The sequence below is a fragment of the Sinohyriopsis cumingii genome, chromosome 18 (genome assembly GCF_028554795.1).
Source record: "Sinohyriopsis cumingii isolate HCF-2022 chromosome 18, ASM2855479v2, whole genome shotgun sequence".
Classification (NCBI taxonomy): domain Eukaryota; kingdom Metazoa; phylum Mollusca; class Bivalvia; order Unionida; family Unionidae; genus Sinohyriopsis; species Sinohyriopsis cumingii.
In genome coordinates this window covers 100,434,625-100,451,660 of record NC_142978.1, presented here as the reverse complement: position 1 = coordinate 100,451,660, position 17,036 = coordinate 100,434,625, and positions in this window count along the sequence as shown.

Sequence of the window (17,036 nt, the reverse complement as noted above, 5' to 3'; positions counted from 1 at the left end):
ACTACTCTACCTACACACATTGGCAAAATTGATCGTTATTTCTTTTCTAGAGTATTGGGTAGCCCTGAAAAGGGCTGTTTAGGTTGGAATTTCATGGACACCTGGTTAATGGTGGCACCTTCCAGGCCTAGCGCCACATACACACCTTATCCCCCAGTTACTTTTTACCTTTTGGGGGGAGAGAGCAGAGGCAGGATATGTCACTTCAGAATCCCAATTTTCGCTCTCTGGGATTTTGAAATTTCTTCTCTCCTTTTCCTCCTCTTCTTTGTTTCTTCTTTCCTCTTTATATCTTCTTTCTTCTTCTTCTTTATATCTTCTCTCCTCCTCTTCTTTGTTTCTTCTTTCCTCCTCTCTTATTCTTCCCTCCTCGACAATGGCTTCCGCGGCCAGTTCATTTAATATGCGCCTGGCATATTCCAGATGCACATGAAGCTCCAACAGTTTCTCCAGTCTCGTGTTCATTTTTGGTGTTGATCAATCAACAAGGGTAGCTGGACTGCCGAACGAGTTTCAATTTATACTGAAAGCGCGGACGTGAAGGAAAACATCCCCCTAAAAACATAAAATTCATCTTACCTAGATCATGACCATAAAAACAACAACAACAACGCGCCGACCTAAAAGAAACACTCGCTCACTTTTTATGCTACTCATCACTTCAATAGACTATCCACATACGCAAGGCAATCCAATCTAACCCCAAATATACACCTCAAACAGCCCTAAAAACCAAACATCATTTTAATCTACTATCCACACCAACCTATTTTATCACTTACAAACACAAACACACAAACTCATACCCTCACATTTTTTAAGAAAGAGTTAGTGTTTATTTTCACACTACTCTACCTACACACATTGGCAAATCAATCGTTATTTCTTTTCTAGAGTATTGGGTAGCCCTGAAAAGGGCTGTTTTTTTGTTTTGCTATGGCATTCTTTTTTAGTTTCTAAGAATGCGATGTCCTCTGAGGATAGACTTTCTGGCGATAGGTCTGCTTCTTCGGAAAGAGAAGAAGAATTCTTTGGTGTCGATACGACAATCGACAAAGCCTCTGTCAGCTTCAGGTTGCTGCTGCTGTTGCTGCTGTTGTTGTTGCTGCTGTCTCTGAAGTCTGTACTTCTCTGTCCATTCTTCTTTCTCCCTGTTCATTTCTTCTCTGAAGAGCTCTTCTATCAGGTCTTCAGTGATTTTTAACATTCTCACATTCTCTATTTCTTCTGGCTTCGGTATCAGACTGTGTCTGACCCTATGCAAATTCACGTAGGCTTCGTTGAGCTTAGCTAGTTTGGAGCACATCTTCTTAGGAGGATGAGTCGACAATGGATGGCTAGACTGGGAACAACCCGGTTCTTAAAGTGAAAGCGCGGACGTGAAGGAAAACATCCCACACACGGTTTTCGAGCCGCAACGTTCATGAGAGGGATAGTAAGAAATGAAAGAGCATCAATCCAACATTCTTATAGCTAAACAAAAGACAAAGGCATTTTTTCTAAACACAACATTTTTTATTCAAAAAATCACTTAACACTAAACAACAACATTTTTAACAATAATCCAACACTATAACATCAAACAATTTTTTTCAAATCACAAACATTTTTTTCTTCAAATACAATCTACTTTAAACAAGGCTGACAACGTTGTGAATGAAATTGTGATTTCCACTGTTGGAAATCATTAGGCCATTGATGGACACTACGTTTCCTAGCTTGAGACAAAAGATAAGCATAATGGTCACAAAACCATCGATCTACTTTCACATCGTTTCTAGCAGAAGAACGAGGATCAAAATGAGTCACTAAATGTTCTAAGGAATAGCCCAGGCTGCGATGATGCAAAAAATACACACAATATTGTCCACACACCAAGGAATCTGTGCCTTGTAATTTCACGTTATTGAATCGGGTGGTTTGAGCATTTCTTCTCATAAAGTCGATGATATCGTCTTCCAAAGGGGGCAATCCGTACGAATCGAAATATTCCACACAGCCTTCTTGAGGAAAGTAGACGGCTACCCAGTGGGTTCCTGGGAGATGACTATCGTCCGTGTTGATCACGTAAGCTTGATGGTCTTTAGGTTTGCGATGAGGGAGTTCATCTTTAGCACAGACGACAGGATTCCAAGAAGACGTATACGAACTGTGGTTCAAAAGGTAATAAAGTTCCCAGGTATCCATTGTTTTTGTGTTTGTTTTCTTCTTCACAGGTAATAATACGTCGTCAATTCGATCCTGACTTTTTGCTTGAAAATGTCTGACGAATAAACGGTTATTCGTTCTGTTTCCTCACTCTGATTCAGGAGAGTTTCGATACGATGGATCTCTTGAGTGGTTAATGGTGGACAAGAATGTTCACGCAAGTCTTTATACCACTGGTGCAACACGTCTTTGTTCGAGATGAGACTCCAAGCTTCGTCCAGATACTCGTCCAATTTTTCTTCTTGACTCAACATCAGGCATTTATCGTGTTGAATTTGACTGGGATGATCGTTTTGACATCCATAGCAATTTTTCTTGATCAATTCCGTCATTTTGTCGACCAAGTGTTTGGCAAAACAGGAGACTAAATGGGCTTCTTGTTCTGGCCATCTTGACTTCATCAAAACTTCTTCGTCTTTGTCTTGAGATTCTTCTCCTTCCACGGTCTCCTTACATTCCATCTCCAAAGTTTCTCCACTAGGTAAAGAGGGACAACAGTCTTCCATGGCTTTCTAATAATCTAGGATGACTTCTCTCAAACTGTTGATTTCTATGGTATTATCGAATTCTGCATACAGGATGACGTTCACCGTTACATCAGGGTCTCGGTTTGCAAACTGAATTTCCACACGAATCTGGCCTGATTTTATAGGGTGGAAATGTCCCTCGTCGCTGCCTTGGTCTGGAGTGAAATCGAAAGCCCACAAAGCATAGCCTCCTACATAATCCTCGTACGTAATACCGTGACTGGTGTTGGTTCCTAACTGACCGGTGGCTTCGTACAGGGACAAGTACGATCTCAAGTAATTCTTCTTCTCAAAGTCAGGCTCAAAGGGTCGGGTACACAAGGTCTTGCCATCGCGACTGACTTCGATCTTGGACACGCCAAAGTGTTGAAAGTAGAAAGGATTTTTAGCCAAAGCTCCGTTGAAGGCTTCATTTTCGACGATACCAACGATCAAACGCTTGGGTAGCTGTCCTTGGAACAGATGATCTTCGATCATGGATCGTTGTCCCTTGGGAATGGTGAAGGTTTTCACTTCCACGCGTCGTATGGGATACTTGGCTGTCGTTCTGCTCAACGTTTGACTGATGTCGTTACCCACTTTAGGTAACACTTCCACACGACGTACGTAGAGCCTGGCTTCCTCGATGACAGTTTTGCAAACAGTATTACCTATCAAATGGAAAGCGGCACTGCTCCGATTCAGTCTCAGGCGGACATTGACCCCGTTTAGTAAATATTTCTCTTGCAACCACATGTCCAGATGTAAACGATCCATCAGTTCTAAACTCTGTCCATCTTTGATTCTCTTTCTTCGTTCTATAAATCCGTCATTGTTTTCTTTCTTTTCATCAGTTTCTAAATTTTCAAACTTTTCAGCTTCGTCAGCTTCCCATACCACACAGGCATTGAGATGAGTGTTCTTGGCGTCTATTCCGTACGTCAAGAGATTTTCCAGGTACGCTCGATAAGGGTAAGTATCCATGCTGCTGCTGACCAGTTTGTTGTTCAAGTACAAGTCCACTCCGCTAAACAAGGAATGCATGAAATTGTTGACGGGAGCTATTACCTCATCGCCATCTAGGGTCGAATTGTCCTCATCGACAAGTTTGACTTTCAAGTACAAGTAACTGCTATTCAGATCGATGTAATCTTCGGGCTGTCCTTTGATTTCAAACTCGATGGGAGCTGAGGCTGTCAATGAGGAGACGGGGTGAAATTCCACCCATTGGGATTCTTGCATGGTCATCATGGTGGGGGGCATGGCAAACAGATCCAGTTCCGTCTTGGAACAGGCGCAAGATTCTCGGTGCATCATTTTTTGTCTCTTTTCTCAATAATCGAAAACGTCTAAGTCTCGTACGGTTCTTCTTTTCTTGGCCTTTCTCGCTTGAAGTCTGGTGAAGGGGTGTTTTCTTCTTCGTCTCTTTCTGCCTTGTCCTTGCTGAATGCTTGACTCGGTATCGTGCAGGGCATTTATAGGTGTGTCTCGTCGGCCCAAAATGTCTTTACCCGTTTGCAGCAAGACATTTTTGCCTGCCCTCATGAAGGCTTCTTTAGGGTTTTGTTTGTCGATGATGACATTTTGGAGAAATTCTTTGCCTTGCGTCAGTGCCGCATCTTTCAAGGCGTGCAATCCGCGTGTCACCATCGGTTTCAACACCGGGGCCACCGAACGAAAGGCCGATTTTAACATGTCTCCTAAACCGTGTCCTCGCTGTCGAGCCACCCCTCGGTACACTGGATACATGACTTACTTACGAATCGTGAGAGAACCGTTTTCGAAAATGGAGTTTCACCGTGACTTTTCCTTTGGTGAATGGAATATTTTGTCCCAAATCTCCTTTTATAGCAATGTTGACCGTGTCCAAATACGACTTGCTGACAGGCAAATAGTGAGGATGGACAAATTCGCGGTGGACGTGGTAAGTGTTTCCACCTTCTTCGTCAGCGTTCGTGGCAGAATCCACTTTGAAAGGAATGACACGCAGTAACGGTACGGAGGTGTGTCCCACCACGTTGTACTCCACCACATCGGAATACACGAACATCAAATTCAGTCCTTGGTTCAGTTCTACCGGGGCACGAAATAACTTGCTAAAAGACTCGTTGTCGTAAACGATGGGTAATTCGTTTTTCTTGAGCATGGCCTTTCTCATGTCCATGTCTCCGCCCAACATGTCAAACAATTCAGGACAAAATAAAATGGACAGGATTTTACTTCGTTCAAATTTCATCAAGAAGCGACGAGCTGCTTTGTGGTACTCCATGGTGACACTTTTGTTGACATGCTCTAAAGCTTTCAGAAACACGACATTAAACCTGGAGGTTATGGTGCTGACCAAATGTTGACCACTAAAATAATAGCCTGGGGGAATGAACAAGTGATAGATGGTGTACTTTTGTGTACGGGTTTTCTTGTCATATTTGACATTGCTATCCATCCACTGTTGCATTTGCTCGTCATGAACTTCCACATCAAAAACATTTTGATTGGGAAGGACATTGAGGATTTGGGTTGGGTGAATCATTTCCACTAAAGCCACTTCCCAATGGGCTTCGTGATCTAAGGGGATGGCTTGAGGTAATTTGGCCGTGTAACAGCACAACGTGTTATTGGGAAACACCTCCATGGAACTGTCACTGGGTAAGGTCAAGTAAAATTGGTTTTGGTGACTCATAATTCTAGAGTTCTGTGGCTGTCCGAGGGGATATTACTGGACGTCAGAGGCGTGTCTCCACCCAAAATGGGGTTCTGGTTGTGACTGGCACTGGCACTGGACACAACGTTCCCGTTCGAGGAGAATTTCAGGGAGGGATTGGGAAGCAGGTAACCGATGCAACTGCTCAATAAAATGGTCCACAATTGTTTGTCTCCTTGTTGCAAACTCAAATTGGCGATGGCTGCCCCGATGACACAATACACCACGAAGATTTGGCAGAAAAAGACGATTTGCGTTTTAGGCACACGTTCTCCACACCACACCCACAAGGGTTGTTTTTGTAAATCTTGCACAGAAGAACTAGGGGAAGAAGGACTGGTCGACGTAGCTGCGTCTGCTGCTGTGTGAAAGGGCATGATGGTCACTTCTTCTTTTTATAGTCGATGACTTGCGAAGCGTCGATCCAAGAATCGAAACTGGGTGGATATCCTTTCCAACGTACTTTGACTTCTTTGACACGTCGTTTGCCCACTTTACGGGTTCTGCGTTCCAGAATGCTTTCGATGTCGTACACGTCGTCTTCTTTTTTGGTGACACGTTGTAACTCGGGCAAATAAAACGTTCCTTTGAGTACTTCTCCGTTCATGTCTTCCAATTTATAGACGGCAGGATGACGACCATGCACTCGTCCAGTGACGCGAAACAATTCGGTCGTCCAGTTAGGTAAGTAACCTTTGTCGAAAGTGCGTTTGGTTTTGCCAATGCGCACCCAATCTCCTACGGTCAACTCTCCACTTTTCTTGGGGACAGCCCTCGTCGGGGACGTACCAAACAGGCGCTCAAACACCAGCACTTCGTTCTCGGGAGTCACGTCTTGCGGGGCACGTCCGATGCTTCGATGGTAAGATTGGTTGTACGCTTGCACCAGGTGAGGTAAGATGTCGATGTACTTCAGAGTGTGGTGATGCGTAAAATATTTCCACATGCGTTCTTTCAAAGTGCGTTGAAAACGTTCCACGATGCTGGCTTTGGTTTCGGGATTCTCGGTGGTAAAAAAATGAATGTCACGTTTCTTTAATTCTTTTTGGAAAGCCTGGTTCAGAAATTCGGTGCCTTTGTCCGTTTGCCATCGAAGAGGGTGACGGCCGCTTTGTTTCAACACCCGTTGCAGGGCTCGCACTAACTCGCTGCTGGATTTGGAAGTCAAGGGCACGACCCAGGCAAATTTGGAAAAGACGTCGATGACACAAAACAAATATTTGTAGCCACGATTGTAGCTGGCTAAATGAGAGACATCGGCTAAATCGGCTTGCCATTGATGATCGATGCCTTCCACTCGGGTGCGACTTCTGGCAAACTTGCGTCGAATGGGTTTGTGTAAAGTGTAGGTAGCTTGTTCTTGTAACCATCGTTGCACTTGAGGTAAACGGAGACTTTTCAGTCGAGTTTTGGCAGCACGATACAATTTTTGAACTCCTGCGTAACCTGCAGGATGGGAGGGATCGTAGTAAATGCTGGCTAAGACTTTTTCCATTTTTTATTTTGTGTTGGTGTGTTAATAAGGCACCCACTCTTGGAAGAGGCTACTCTTTTTCTCTGGGGGTATTTTCTTGGATTGCAAGGCTTTGCGTGTGCGACCGGCAATAGGTGTCGAAGAGGAGGAGGATGTCTGAGCGGGGGATATCGGTTCTTGTTTCACTTCTGTCTTCACTTCTGTCTTCACCTTCTTTTTCTCTTGTGAGGAAGAAGGGGTGGCCATCATCTTTTTAATCCATCCAATTCTGGAGGTAGGTGGTGTTGTTAACTTGCGTACTTTTTCTGGTGGAGTTTGAAACCCTTCTTCTTCTTCTTCTTTTCCTTTTTCTGTCTTGGTCACGGGTACTGGTGGTACTGGTACTGGTACTGGTACTGGTGATGGTGCTGGACTTTTCATCAAGGTCTTAAAATCTTTCAGAGTGGGTAAAGCTGTTTCGTCTAAAGCTTTCTGGTGAAAGAGTTGCAGTCGTTGCAAGAGTTGACCATACTTTTGCGATTTTTCTGTTTCGGACAAATCTTGGCGATCCATCAAGGACTGCAATTCGTGTTGTAACTGGGACATCTCGCTCAAATGGGGATTGGGAGGTAAATGCGGGGTGCGTTGTTCTTGCCACCGATGGTATTCCATCCATCGTTTGTAAGGCACTAAAGCTAGTTTTCGTCCTTCCATGGGGTTGTCAGGGGTGAATTCTGAGATCTTGGGACTTCCGAAGGCCTTTTTATCTTGCTCCCATCAGTCCTCCCAACATGGTTCCCAAGACTCCTTTCAGTATGGGGCCTAACAAGAGAGGTAAAATACCTCCACGTTGCACTAACATCTTCTTTTTTTGACGAATGGGAACTTTCTTTCGAACCATTTGGCGAAGAACGTGACGATGTTTGCTCAAGCATTGTTTCTGGTGTTTGGACAAAGGGATCGTGCCTTTCAAGACGTTCAAACAACATTCGCACACGGTATCGATGACCTCTTTGGAGGCCGTTTGAATGAGTTTTTTTCGTAGGGGTGGAGAAGCTTTGGACAGGACAGATAACAGGTCCCCATGTTTGGCTAAACGTGGTGGCAGTCCTTTCCTTTTCTTTCCTTGGGGTTTTCTGGAGGGTGACATCTTTGAGTCTTATGAGCACCTAAAAAACACTGATACCCTACTCGGTCACAGGCCTTTTTTATACTGGAACGCGTCGCCACTGATTGTCTTTACGTTTTATCAGTTTGAGGACAGGCATGACACGTCGTGCAGGGGTACGTAACGGACTAAATCGAGCCAGTTCTTGCTTGGACAAATCCAGTAAACTTTGTAACATGCCCGATCTTTCTTGAACTTTGATTTTGGGAGAAGGTACTTTGTGAGCAGCAGCCACTGCCACTAAATTGGAAGGTCCTGCCACTGGGGAAGTTCTTTTGGGGGTCATCAACGGAGAAGTTCTTGGTGTGATCAACGTCTCCAAGTACTCTTCAGTTCCTGGTGACATCAACGGAGAAGTGGACAAACGTGAGGCTGCCGGAGACGTTGTGGCAGGTCGTGGCTTGCGAGTGTAAGGTTGCGTCCTGGCCGAAGTGCCTCTCTTGCGACTAGTTTTCTTCTGTGGACTTTTCTTTTTTTGAGGACTTTTTCTCTGTTTCTTTTTCTTGGGGCTTCTTTTCTTTTTCCGGGGTGATGGTGGTGGTGTCTGGTAAGAGGAGGGTCCTGCCACTGGAGAAGTTCTTCTTGGGGACTTGGTCTTTTTCTTTTTCTTCTTGGGGCTTCGTTGGACTTTTGTCTTAGGGATAACTTTGGGGGCATTAGGATCCCATCTTAAGAGTGAGCGAATGATGACCCCTCCTAGAGTACCGCTCCCTCCAGGTTTCAAAATGATTTGTTTTTTGGTTTGAGTGTCGATGCGGGGATCGGCCAGTTGGACCAAAGCGACTTTGTTTCGATCGAAAAAGCGTTGGGTTTGATGAGGAATCTGAATGATTCCTTGGAGTAATTGACGTGCCGTCACCGTGAACCATCGTAAGACTTCTTTGAGACTAGCTTCTAAGACACGAGCTCGTGTTTGTGGATCTTTTTCTCGACTGATGCCATACAAGGCACGAATCAATTTGACGGGAAGATGCGACTGAAGGGACGTCATGTTCACACTGTGTGAGACAGACGAAAAAGGGTCTGAGGTTTTTATAGATTTTTTTCATGGGAGGAGTGAAATGAAGTCGAGGACGGAGACGTGTACAGGACAGGCCCTCCGTCTTGGCACCAGTGGTGAAACAAGTGGGTACGAAATCGCAAATCCTCGGGGGTCGTAGGTTTCAAATCGACGAGTAAATAGGCGTGTGGAGTTTGAGTGGCATCGTCGTACGCCTGAGTCAGCCAAGGCGTTCCTAACTGTTTGGCTAAGACTTGCACTTGCGATTTATCTCGAGGGCTTTTAAACAAGACCACGTAATGCGCATTGAGACTGATGGTGCGATGGGCTTTACTTTGTTGAAACAAATTTTGGGTGATGTAAACGACACTGGCATTACGGTGATGCCCTTTGCGCGTAAACCACAATTTAATTTCTTCTTCGTCTTCTCCTAACATGTCGTCGAAAATGACCAAATGGGTTTGACGGGAGTCAGAGACGATGCCATCGTCTTCTTTAGGAATGCCTTCCACAAACACGATGGAATCGCCTTGACTTTCTCGCAAGAGGCTGTACGCCCATTGCCACTCTTTGTAACACCACACGATCCGTTGAGGGGGCCGATCGATCAAATGATGTTTATGTTCGATCAAACGTTTGACGAATTCGGTTTTGCCTGAACCGCTAGGTCCAGCAATGAGCATGTTAAAGGGATGGCGAAGATACAAAGCCTCCCAACTGGCACGATCTAAGTGTTCGTCGATGACTTTGACAGTAGAGGAAGAGGGAGCAGAGACAGCAGAGGTAGCCATGGTGTGAGAAATGTCACTTGTGACACGAAAACAAACAAGACAAGAGTTTATATACTTTTTCAGAACACGTTTATTGAATGTTTTTTTTCAAACCTGAATACGAAAGACAAAAATACATAAAAGCCAAAGGCTTAAGTACAAGGATAAAAGGCACATGATAACGATGAACGTGGAATAAACACAAGTGTCTGTACAACAATCACATCTTTTGGGTAATGTTCTAACCAGTTCAACAGGGGGTAAGGTCACACAAGTGTCCTCCCGAAAGGGTCTTTCAGGTCTGTCCACGACAGTCCTGTCCTGGGTGACGGGTTCTTCTGGCACCGTCACTAACACGGGTTGAAAAGTAACTTTTTTCCTTGAACAACTCTCGTGCATACTGGGCCACTTCTTGGGTCCAAGCCTCAAAATCCCATTCTTTCCAGGCACGGACATCTGTCCAATGGGGATGTAAGTCACAAGCTACACACACATTGTCATACACGTCTTGGGTAGCTAAAAGTTGACGAATCTTTTTTTCCCGTAGAGGTCGAGAAGTATCCAGATGAAAACGCAAGGCTTTGAGCAAAAGGAGTTTTTCGTGACCATTTAAGGCCATGGAGGTGGTAAGTACTGATCGTAAAGAGTCCACAAAGAATCGGCTGGTAAACGAAATCCCAAAAAACAAGTCACTAAGACACACACCACTTGTCGTCCCAAATTGAATGGATACAGTTCTTGTAATAATTGATGGTAATGATCCACGGTTTGAATATGGTCATTGAGTTCCTTCCACGGAATCTGTTGGATGACATGTGACATAAACCGTGGCATGGCAGCCTGTTTTTATATTCTCTTTTTTTCGGATGCAATAGACGTACTTTCTAGCCAGAGATCTTCGTTCTCCAGTAGGGAATCTAAATCTTGCATACTGTAACCGAAACGTCAGAGTTCGTTTAGGTGTTTCCTCTTCCTCTAAGTAGATTCCACGTAAAATATGTTTGTAATCCTTTAACTTGTCTTCCTCAATGCGTTGCACTAGGTGAATCTCGAAGTAACCATAATTATGAACATGTCGATCATTAGCGACCTCAAAGTGTTGAACAATGTCTGACCATTGAAAGAATTTCTGACGAATCAGTTCTCTTATACCATTCAGGTACCAGTGGTTAAAGATCTGGTGACGTAACGGATGCAATTGTTCTTTACGTTTCACTTGTATTTTCACCAGCTCTCGGTAAATCCTTTCTCTCAACTCCTCAGGCAAAGCACGAATGTTCTCTTGTAAAGTATCCATGAATAGGTCATACTAAATCCTCTTTGGTCTGACACAAGAAATGTACTCTTTGCACAAACATGGTTTCACTTCAGTGTCAAATTTAAATCGTTGAGTCACTAATCTACACATTACAATTCGTTCAGAAGTTTCCTCTTTCACCAAGTTGACATTGTGTTCAAGATGTTGGTAATTCGTTAACTCTTCCTCTGGAATTCGATGCAATACGTTTACAATGTAGTAGATAGAATCGTCCATACCAAACCAATCCTTTTTATAACCAGGAGATCGTTGATCAATGTCTGTCCAATGGAACACTTTCAATTGAATCAGTCCTTGTATAGCCTGAAGGTACCAGTGGTTCAAACACCGGTGACGTATCGGATGCAATTGTTCTTTACGTTTCACTTGTATTTTGACCAGCTCTCGGTAAATGCGTTCTCTCAACTCCACAGGCAAAGCACGAATGTTCTCTTGTAAAGTATCCATGAACAGATGATTATGGTAAGAAGTTACTTCAATGTCTCGGTCCCACTAAAGGTAAGTAATGACAATTCGGTGACCATCGAGCATGTTCTACGTAGGCCGAATCTTGCGGTTCCCAGTGGTGAAGTGACACACCGCAACTGAAGCACTTGACTTTATCTCCTTCGCCCAAGTAGAAAAATCCGGCTCTGGCTAATTCTTCGGGGGTCGGTCCTCCCAGATACTTTGGCCATTTTCCTTTGAACGATTGAAGACGATTTTCAAAGTCGCAGTATTCCGACAAACGCACAGGAAACGAATATTCGTCTTTCACAGGTTCGTTTCGATGAGGGTTGGGTGACATGAACAGGAGTTTGCTCAGGGCTGGATGACATCCGTAGGGGGGTAGACGTGAAGGTGAACATTCCCCTTTAAAACGAAACCCAGTAAAATGTCCAAGAGGACGAGCAGCATCGCTTTCGCACCCCACAGGTTTGACACGCACAGCATCACTTTCCATGATAGGGGTAGGGGCACTAAAGTTCCCATGATGCTTTACGGCATCGCTCAGGTCACAACGTACAGCATCGGTCCCATCGCAAGGCTCACAATCGCACTCGTCTGCAAACTCCGTTACGCAATTACAATGGTAACCACATGGACAATCGCAGTTTCCTTCCGGACATTTTCCGTCGCAATGCATGGGTCTTATCCATCCAGTATTAGTCACACTAGAGGAAGATACAACTTTTTTACAATCCCCAAACTGAAACGATGTCTTTTTCAAAGTATTCATCTTGTTCGCTCGGTCTTGGTAGTCACAATGAACTATCGGTCTTGCCTAGGGTTCCTTTTTTATATACAGACCAATACCGGTGTGACCGTACGGTAAGGTGAAATGATTGGGAAGTCGCACTCGCTTCTGGTACACGATTTGATAGACTTTTTCCAAGGGTCGACTGACGATGTGGTGAGTGGGTAAACGTACAATTTTGTTCGGTTGGTAGGTGGTCACTTTAAAGTTTCCATCCTCTCCCGATTGCAAGGCTTCTTTCAATACCCCAAAGTTGACCACTCGACTGGTACGATAATTCAAAGTCAGTCCTTTCACTTTGCACGTCGTGTGCACTTCTCCTTGTTTGTCCCGGTATTCGTAGCCGTAATTTTTGGGACCGCCACTGACGAAACTTAGAATCTTGTCGTCGGGATGCTCGTCTGTCCAGGCTCCTAAACGGTCTCCTTCGATGTCAGGGTGCTGTTGAATCGGGTGATGGATGTAAATGCAACTGTCCGTGTCAAAGTACAGGACGCGTTCTTCTAACAGTTCTAAAGCTTCGTACAATTTTAAGCGAGCATGGGCTGTCACGTAAGCCGCAATGATGACATTTCCAAAAGGGTCGTCTTGTACAAAGTCCAGATCTTCTTCGTAATTGACCAAGATCAAATTCTCTCGAACGACGTCCACGTGTTTCATGTATTTGGTTTTGTCGTGAATCATCTGGAAGTAGCGGGAAGGTTCTGTCAAATATTCCGTCTTGGGTAAACACGGTCGTTGTGCCATTTTACCCCACAAGCAATTTAACATCACTTTGGCAAACGATCGCCTGCCTTCGTTTTTCTCGATGTGGTCTAAAGTGATGCCTTCTTGTTCGTAGTATTTCTCTTTGAATTGTATTTGGTCTTCGGGAGTGTGACACCATGAAGGATAGCCGCTGGCTTCTTGTTTCAGTTTCAAAAAGGCATCCACGTAGTCTGCGAAAATGCCTTTCTGCGTGGGGTCACCCTTGTGGTACTGTTGTGTCTTGGGAAAGTGGCAAATTTCGTACACTTCTAACAGTTGGTATCCCATGTCCAGAGCTTTGAACAATTCTACGCTGACCCAAGTTCCCGTCAAGGCCCGTTCTTCCTGGCTGTGATGGCAAGGTTGGTCTTGGTTGCACGTTTCGGCACAAGTACGACACAAGGGAAACATCAGTTTGCCTTGACAATGGTGAGGTAAGACGGGATGGTATAGGTTCGTGGGAGGCAAAACTTTGCACTTGATCAAGCCTTCGTATTGTCGAATGTTTTTCAGGTCGATGTGTTCAGTCAGCAATTGCGGGTGCCCTACAGGAAAGCGACAATATTTGCACACGTAGGGATACAGCGAACACACGTCCAAGTATTTGATTTCTTCTCCTTTCTCTTCGTCGGCTTGGTACAGCAAACAGGTGGCATTGGTCCTTCCTCCGTACAAACTATCCCTCGGGTTCAGCGGGTCCATGAACTGGTAACTTTCCACGAGGCGTTTAAACTCGGGATCAGTTTTCATACGGTGATCGTACTCGTGTTCCCACATTTCCACCACTTGGTATCCTTGCTGTTCTAACTTTAGGCGTCGCTGACAAGTGTCCTGGTACAAGTCTTCCATGGTTCGTTGCAAAAACTGATTTTTAGTGCCACGGTCAGGGTAACAGACGGGACATCCGTGAAATAAACAACCGTTAAACTCGTACACGATCTTGGGGTTTTCTAAGTCCCAGCCATCGACCGAATACGTTCCGATGGTCTTTTCGCCTCCTCCGTTGCGGGCATGCTGAATCCACTTGTCTTCCTTGTCGCACAAGTAATGTAACCAACGTAGGGCTTTGACCGAGTATTGACGTTTGACAAAGTGGGTCGTTTGAGGGCTGATGACAGCCACGGTGTTTTCAGGCATGAATCGTTGTCGATACACTAAGGAACACGCTTTGGCAATGGTGCAAGCTTCTTTCAAAGGATCGACCCCTCCGTGTTCCATGAACAGTTCTCGAAATTTTCCACAGCAACGTCGTAAAATGTCCACGTCGGAACGACAATACTTTAGCATTTCTTCCTGAAAGTCGAAAGGGTCCGAGGCGTGAGCCTGGTACCAAGCGTAGAAAGCTTCTCGTTGTTCGGTACGCATGTTGTCGGGGTCGTAATAGTGAGCCTCTGGTAAATGGGGTAGAACGGCGTGTTGATTGGCTTCCGTATTGAAAAAGTGTGGAAAGTACCCTTTAGCCATTTCTGTCATTCCAAACGTTTTAGGCATTCGACTCAAAGGCATGGCCAAATAGCTCATCGAATCTTTAAACTGCACTTGTCCCACTTGCATGAAAATGATTTTGGCTCCGTTCAAAGTCACTTTAGGACGCTCGGTGCCTTGTTCCGTATAGTATCTGAGAAGAAACTGTCCATCGTATCCGGAGAAATTGTGAGCCATCACCGTGGCATGACGATGACAATCTCCGTAACGTTCGATGTCCTCTTGGCTCCACGTCTTTTCGACGGGGTCTAAGACCCATTGGGCAAAATCGGCTAACGTGTTCGGTCCCCGAAAGATTTTTTCACGCCCTCCAGGAATTTTGCTGCAGTGAGGGCAATAACTGAAGATAGGTTCTTGAATACACTTCTCGCACGCTCGATGAGCCACGCAGAAATTAGGAATGTGAATGCCAGTCTCCTGCATGCATTCGAAATCGAAAAAGATGAAATTGCCTTTCTTCTTGTGACCGTCCTCTTTCTCTGGTGGGGGTTGGTATTTTTGCACGTAACATTGGTGTTCCAAGTCCACGATGTGGTGACAAATGAGACATTTTTTCTTTCCTGAACATACGTGTGCCTTGACACTATTGGTACGTATGCCTTGTCCACACGCGGGGCACAATCTCAGCAGTTGACAAGCGCATTTCTTCTGTGAACCTTGCGTCTTCAAATGTTGTTGGTAACAGGTAGGGCTGACAAACGTGCGCAGACAAGTGGAACAAGGCACTGGTCCTTCGCTCAGACAGGGTGAAGAGGCCAAACATCCTGTGCATTTCGATCCACAATGCTTGTGTTGCTCTCGATTGTTATAACCATGGTCACATTTCTCACAGTAATAACTGTATCCCAGGAATCCAGTGATAGTGGTAATCGTATCGAAATGGTCATCGTGATAATAGACATGAATGTATTTTCCGTCCTTAAAGTCTTGCCCTCGAAACAATAGAGGTCCGCGCACTTCTTGAGGGTGCACTTTCAAGGTGTATCGTGGAGCTAGGACATCTTGCAATTTTTGCATCTCAGGAATGCCGCAGGGTGTGTCTTTGGGCAGTCCGGCTTGTTGTAACAGGAGTTCTGCTTCATTTCGTTGTTTGGCTCGGTCGGAACGTTGAATAGTGTCCCAGGTTCTTTTCCATTCTACCGTGTCGTTCTTGTTGGCATAGGTTCGTCCCACCACGATGGCACGGGCTAAGCACATCTGGTCATGAAGGTTGTCAATTCGGACGAGACTTGTTTTGGTGTTGCGAAGGTAGTCCACCAATAACATCTTTTTGCGTCCTGTCCCTTGAGGAGGAGAGACGTGGGTCATGTCCAGTGTGGCTTTACCATCGGTGATGTCAAACTGATCATTAGATTGTTGTACGTGTTGAATCTTGTCCATGACTTTGGAAGCAGTTAATTCTGCAGGGGTGCTAAACTCGATCCAAACAGGGGATTTCAAACCGTCGTGTTGTATGGAAAGTCTCAAGCGATCGTCTTCTTTGGGTTGACATTGTCGCTTGAGTGCAGTGAGCAAAGAATCCCACACCTCGGTGATGAACACTTCTGCTTTCTCTAACGGCACTTCAGCCTTGAAATCTTTAAACTTCACCGTGTATTTGTAAGCCGTGGTTCTAAATTTTCTAGAGGAGCGCTTTTCGGTCTCTCGAATGGAATAGTACTTTTCAGGGTTGACTAAGGGTGGTGAACTTGGTTTAGAGGGTTCGGATTCTGGTTCACTCATGTCCTCTTCAAAATCACTGGCATGAATTTGTGCCAAGATTTCAGCCCTGGTACGAGGCGATAGATCACGTTTCTGCCTCTTACTTTCTTCTTCTTCTTTCTTCTCGAATGAATGGGATCGTTTCATCTTGAAAGCAAAAAGTCAAATGACTCAAGTTCAAACACCATAAACTACTTTATAGTCATAGCAGACCAGCGTATATAAAAGGGTGTGTGTCTTGTCCTTTCACTATTCATTTCACTCTCAAGCCGAGCACAACGATGGAAGAGACTGACCAGATGGAACGTTTCGTCAGAGCTTTGCGAGGGGTCATTAGAAAATTCTCTTCAGACCAGCCTACGGACTACTCTCCTTCCTTTAGAGATAAAAGTCAAGATACTTGCTATATCTGTCAGAAGAAAGGACATTGGTCTTCAGAGTGTCCAGACCGTCAAAAAAGAAAAAAAACAGGGGATAAAAAAGACAAAAGTCAAGATACCTGTTATTATTGTAAAGAAAAAGGACATTGGTCTCCAGATTGCCCAAAAAAGAAACAAGAGGAGTCAGAAGAAAAGAGGAATTCTTCAGAAGAAGAGAGGGATTCTTCAGAGGAAGAGAGGGATTCTTCTGAGGAAGAAAGAAGACAGGTGAAGAAAAAGAAACAGGAGAAAAAAAGAAGAAGGGAAGAAAGCGAGGAGGAAGAAGAAGAGGAAAAGAGTGTGACGGTGAAGAAATTCAAAAA